The sequence below is a fragment of the Aythya ferina genome (genome assembly GCF_964211825.1).
Source record: "Aythya ferina genome assembly, chromosome: 8".
Classification (NCBI taxonomy): Eukaryota; Metazoa; Chordata; class Aves; order Anseriformes; family Anatidae; genus Aythya; species Aythya ferina.
In genome coordinates, this window is record NC_140304.1 from 9,968,494 (window position 1) to 9,975,472 (window position 6,979).

Here is a 6,979-nt window from a genome sequence, read left to right on the forward strand (position 1 = left end):
AACTGAGTTGTTCACTTATTTACAGTCCAGTAGTGGACTGTGGTACAGAGGACTCGGGACAATGATGCACATGCAGGGACACTCTGTATCAGGATGATTTTAACCACAGGAGGCTACTGATCCTCTGCATGCTAGTAGTGACATAAATGCCCCTGTATAGTCTGTACCACAGGAAACATTTATCTGCACGTTATCAGGTAAACGCTGACCTTCACGCAGACAGACTTATTTACCAACTGCTTTTAACCCCCCTGAACAGGACGAGAAAGGAAGGAAGAGATGGTATCAGTACCGTATTTGTTTTCATACCTAGCATGAACAATGAGAGGCTGAGGGAGCTGAGCTTCTTCAGGTTGGGGCTCTCCTCAGTGAATTACTGGGAGGGTTATAGGGATGCTAGATCCAGACCCTACTCAAAGGGTGCACTATTGGTTTTCTTCTGGGGAAGAAAGTTACCACAAGAGTGGAAACAATGGAGCAGGCTGTGTAGTGACTGAGTAATCCACTTCCCTGGAAATATTCAAAACAGACCAAGTCATGAGCAACCTGATGTAATTCTTAAGCCTGTTCTGAACAAAACTTGCACTAGATAGTTGCTAGAGGTCTCTTCTGAGCTAATCTATGATTCTGTTCTATAAAAAAAATAATAATAATTGAAGTGCTTGGACTCTTTCTCAAGTAATTCAGGATTTTAAAATAAACTAATCTGTAGTATACCTTGGTCTGAAGGACCAAGCCTTCAGACATAGGCAGCACATGGTTTATCTGTATGCTTAGATTGCTAGATGGGTAAATGCCCACTCTTACATTTGGGGAGATCTGGATATATAAGTGAACATTCTTCTGGAAGTCAAATTTAAAGACTTCATACTCCAGAACTGAGTGCAGACTGCTGGTTCAGCTCTCACTGGAAACAGAGGAGGCAAGGGAGCCTATTCTCTACCACATCTCTCTGTACCTTGCAGACTAAAGTTAAAAGAGAGGGGGGCACCACTGGGACTTCCAGTTACAAGCAGCTGTAAGTCACCAGTTAGGTTCTGTGAGTCTAGGATGAGGGACTAGACAGACTTCCTCCTCTGAACTGGCTGGTTTGTTTCTTTGTGCCTAGTATCAGTGCAAGACTGATGGTTTGTTTGCCAGACAAGGAATGACTACCGCCCATCTGAAATGAAATTACTATTTTTACCTTTGGGATATGTTAAAAATATCAGTACGTGTTGCAGGTGTTGTTTCAGACCTTCTAGAAAGGGATTATCATGTGCTACTGCAAGGATATTGAAGATAACCTTCTTGCAATAAATATTCTCTAGAGTAAATAAGGAGTAATATTCTTTTCACTTACATCCATGTAACATTGCTGTACCACAGGATCTGAGTTATGTTTACCAGTTAACTTTTTTGGTAGAGGAGATCGGTTATGTTGGTATTGGATAACAGTGTAGCTTGCAAAGTGAAAAAAAAAAATCATTTCCTATCCTTGTTTCCTGTAGACAGGCAGTGTAGTCCAGGCTCTGGTCAGATTGAGTGTGATGCTATGAGCAATAGTTGTGTCCTGCCTCAGTAGAAAGCTTTTCAGATATTTGGAGGTCAGAAATTTCACTTTTTTTTCCCCAGTTTCATCATGTGACGGTTGGTAACAGACCCATCTGTTTCATCTCCCACCATCTTAATCTAGAAAATAGTTTTCCCTACTTCTGACTATGGATTGCTGCTTGAAATGCTTTCATTTTTAATAGTTGTTCTTTTCTTCTAATATATATATATTTTTCAATTACTATAATAATGTATTTTGAATCTGACAGTTTTACAGCTTATTAGAATATCCCTGTTATTTGATACAAATAACATATGTTTGTCCTGATGCTGGTATCACCTCTATTTAAATCTGTCCAATGGATAGAGATCTTTTTTTCTTTTCCAGTAGCACAGCTGGCTATCACTAGCTGTTTTTACTGCTTTTCAGTTCTCTTATTTTCAGTTCTCTTACAGACTTGTGATGAGTAATTCATCTAACTTCTTAATGCGTGTAGAAGAGATTTAATGTGCACATACATAAAATACTTGCTCTTACTCTACCTGTTCCCAGGCTTTATTTCCCATTCATTCTAGCAACCACTTGGTGGAGTGCAAGAGAACATGTGAGAGAATTTCCAAGATTACAGCAGTGGACAATTTTAGGTAAAACAAAGAGAAAAAAATTCCTATGAACTTTCAATGTGCCACTTGCTGGTGTAAATGACTCCAAACTTCTGCTTCTGACTTCTGTTTTTAATTTTCTTTTATGTTTCTTCTGACAGGCCTTACCCTCATTCCTTCTCCACTTCAGCCCAGTTTTGTTTGTGAACAAAACGTTTTGGCTTTAGGTGAGCTGTTAGCTCCCATGCTAGTGTAAGGCCAGCTTTACAGGTTTTAGCGTTACTGTATTCTTGCTGTTCACCATCCACTTCTCTGGATTTAACTGGCCAAACTGGTGCTGGGCTGGAAGGGTTGAGCTCCATGGTGCCCAGACAAGCAGTGCTGTCCCAGTAGAGAATATTCATCCCCTTGATAGTTGTGTCGATGAGCTTTAGCTTAGCTATGAAAACAAGTGATTTCTTTGAAATGCTACTCTTTCTTACGTGACCTAAAGAGGTAAGTTACTGATAATCCATCTCTTAAGCAAAAGAGGCACTTAAAGGAAATAGAAACTAGTTTCTGTGTGAAAAGGAAATAGTGCTCATTTTACAAAAAGCGGGGGGTCCGCTATTGGGTGGTGGGGATAATTATTGGGAACATTAATTTTATTATCTACCATCACATAGTCAGTCCATAATGGAGTGATGATATCCCTTATGAATTTTCTTTTAACTCTTTCTGTTACAAGTGAGCCACACACATTAATCTGTCTCTCACTCTTGGTGTTGGACTGATTTGACTGAGAATTGTTTTGTTTGTTTGTTTGTTTTATATTTATTTGGCTTGAATGTTTTGATATTCCCCATGTTAGCTTTTATTCCTGAACAATTTAATGGGAATTTTATTTTGGCAATCACTAAGATGTAACCAGCACTGAAAGAAACTTTTATATTTGAAAAATATCTGCATCCTAGTGCCAACCTACAGCAAGGGATGCCATGCATTGAAATTTGGGTAGATATCTTCCACTTAGTTCTGTTATTTTTTGTTCTTTGGGCAGCTGCAAATGTGCAACAGACATGCTTAGTGTTTCAGTTCAAGCATGACAGAGCAAGAGACTTGAGTCTGGAGGATAAGCAACCAGACCTTTCCTGAGTTTTTAGCTCTTTCACTTCCTTCATCACTATAAAATGTCTTCATAGAAATGCTCCTGCAGACAGCCAGTTCAGTCCAAAATTGCCCTGTTGTCTTCTGAATTATCAGCGAAATGCTTTCAGGGGATTTTTTTTAGGGGTTCCCCCAGCTTCTGCGGAGGACCTCATGGAATTTTTCATCATGACAGCAAAGGGATGACTTGTCAGGAGCTCTTGAAAGCACTGTGGAGAAGACAGCCTATAAGTGAAGTGTTCCATGTGGATCACTTGGAGATTAAAATATAGTCCGCTCACTGCATCCATTATGGAATGCCTACAGTCTGTGTAAAGAAAAAGAAAACCTGTCTACCTCTCAATGTTTGTACACGGTCCCAATGGACACTGAACTTTTGGTCTGTGTGACTTCAGACACGTTATTAGCTTCTCTGGTACTTGTGTGGCTGTTTTGAGTCATCATTAACTACTGGAAATCCGTAGTTTAAAAAAAAAAAAAAAAAAAAAGTTGAATATGCATTTTTCTTATCAAATTACTGTTTTCTCTGTGGCATCTTTTAGAACTTCCGTGATTTTTCTTTACAGAGAAATATTAACAACATTTTATGATGAATGTTGTTAGTATTTAGCAATCTTGTTTATACTGTAGAGTCAGTGCAAGGAATTATGTATGCTTATTTCTTCCTCCTGCCAAAGCACATCTCTCATAATCTGAGAAATGCACATACCCAGTAACTCTCTTTTTTCTTATGGCCATTTCTTATTTACAGTATAATAAGTTTATACAGTTTATCAGAAATCAGATCATTTTCATTCTGGGGCTTTCCATCAAAAATAAATTAACTGTTTTACTTCTGTGAATTCAGGGGACTTCTGGTTCTCAGCTGTACTGACTGACACCTGGATTGAAAGAAAAAAATGCAGTACAGTGAGTTTTGGCGGCTGATGGTGATGCTTCCTGTGTCTGTTGTTCGGCAGTGCAGGAAATGTGTTCACCACGCACTATCTGGGAAACACGCACATTTCTGATTGCCTACTCCACATTTTGTATGCGCTCGCATGTTGGTGCACTGAAGCAGGGCAACATTTCTTTAAGCAAGAAAATGTGAGAAGGTGGTCTGAGGTGGTGAGGTGTGAAGCAGAATTTGCTGAGTGCTCTCGCTGTGAGCAGGGAAATGTGCTATGTGAACACGATACCAGTTTAGCTTTTGAAATTAGCAGGCTTCCTCTTCATCTGAATCTTAATGAAGAAAAATCAGATGCTTTTTCTTTTACTGATCTGACACGTTAAACTGAGGTTCCATTTCTTTTTTAAAACAGTGGTTTGGGTTGTTTGTTTTTTTGATTGGATATGGACAGCAAGCTAAAACTTTGAAAATGTTTTTATGCATGTTTGAACAGGAAAAGTAATACCAAAGAATTAGGTGGAGTTCTACAGAACTTGTTTCAGCATAATTATGAACACTTTCAGGAAACTATTTCATACTTGCTGTTATAAATTTCTTAGCTGAACTATCACCTCAATGCAGGCTTAGCTTTCCTTCTGACCATAAAAATCCTCACAGAAATGAGTTCATCAGAAAATTGCCCTGTGTTACTGGAAGCCATTCCAGACACAAGAAGGGTCCATCTGACACTTGGGAAAACAAGTAGCTGTATTGGGATACTGGCTTGGCTAAGCCAGGCACTCAGGACAGCTCAGATTCAAAAAAGCACCACCATACAAGGGATGGAAGAAGGGGCAGACTGTAAAGGAGGAATTTAGAAATGTCACCCAGATGTGTTGGAAAGCCAAGTTTCTTGGAAAACTTGGAAAGCCAAGAGTTGAGATGTGCACGGGATGTAAAAGGACACCAAGATCTGCCACTACATTAGCTGTGAAAGGCTAAAATGGGAGGATGAGGGAAGAGCAGGGGATATCACATTGATTTTTAGCAAGGCTTTGATGCTGTGTCCTATAGTATTCTTGTGGAATACAAAGTTAGGGCATTACAGTCGTGCAGATGAACCACCAGATGAATAAACAAAGTGGTTGGATGGCTGGGCTTAGAGACCACTGGTTAATGGGTCATAATAAACCTGAAAGGCAATAATAAGTGGAGCATTGTGAGGGTCTATCCTAGGATCTGCTGAATTTTACATCTTGATCAATATCCTATTCTTGTCAAGGTTTCAGATGACACCAAAATGAGGAGGATTTAAATGGAGATACACCTAAGTGCAGGGCTGCCTTCTTCCAGAGAGAACTAGACAGGGTGGAGGAAAAGGCAATTGTCTTCTGATATTCAATAAGAACAAATGCAGAGCCCTGCAGGTGGGAAGGAATAACTGCGTGCATCAATGCAGGCTGGGCGCTGACTGGCTGGGGAGCAGCTCTGACAGAAAGGTGGGGTGAGAAGGGTAAACTCAGGGCTTGGCAGACAGCAGTCAGCATAGGCTGGCAGTGTGCCCTGGCAGCAAGAAAGACCGACAGCATCCTGGGCTACATCCGCACAGCATAGCCAGCAGATCAAGGGAAGTGATTTACCCCCTCTACTCAGCACTCCATAGACCACAGTGAGAACTGTGTGCAGTTTTTGGCCCCGACAATACAAATGTCATTGACAGATGTGAGCAAGTTCAGCAGAAGGCAACCAAGGTGGCTAGGGCTGGGACATGAACGAATGTTATTATAGAACTGTAATTCGGTTAAGAGTCCTGCTTAGGAAAGAAAGGTAACTGTAAAAGCTAATAAGGGTTTCCAGTTTGTCTTTTTTGAACGAGAACCACATTCTGAAAGTGCATCTGTCAAACTATCGCTTCCTCCACCTCCCTCTGAAAATACTTGCCTGGTATATAGGTAAAGTAGCAGCAATTTATTTCAAGAAATGGGAAAATGGGAGATATCTATATATTCTCCATTTAAGTACATAAAAGGATAGAAGAGCTAGAAATCTTCGGGGATGTGATGTTACAACCACTTCTGTTTGTGATGAACCAGAGGAAGAGAGTTCCCTTTCTTGTCATTTACTTTGAGTCTCACCTGTTCTCTACTTTTAATTACCAGGTGTTAGAACATGTGCAACAGAAAGACTTAAATTTGCTCAAAGTCGTCATACTTGCTTTTTTATGTGGGAGCTTGGCACTCCACAAGCTGTACCACACAGAGAGACCTCTCCATCCTATCAGCCTGCCTCCCTGCCCTCCCATGTGCCTCACACCTACCTGACCTGGTTTCCCTAATGCTCAGGAAGGCTGTTTCCTGACAGATGTGCTGCCTTCCTCAATCTCTTTGTCCTCTAAGATAGTCAGTCCTAGTTCTGGGCACGCGGTGAAACAAAAGCTTCTGCAGTAGTGCTTTGAGATTGCATGCTCATCCATGCAGAGCTTGGGCTGGCTGGGAACGCGTGGCTATGCTACTAGTATTTAGTGTGCTAAATGTGCCGCTGCACGTCTGGGTGCTGCCAAGAAGGTGCAGAAAGGGGCAGGATGCAAGAAGGAGGAGGGGGATCTGAGGATTCAGTCTCCACATGCTTAAAGAAATGAAGCTAACCCTGTGCAATGGAGTTGCTGAGAAGTTCTAATTTAGTCAGGGAAGGGTTTTGACTTTTGACTAGCAGGGTGGTTATTGTCAATTTAGGGTAACGAAGAAGAATCCTGTAGGAAGTCTCTTTGCTGGAGGTGGCTGCTACTTAGGAATTGCTGGTACCAGTGGAAATCCAGCTACTAATCCAGCT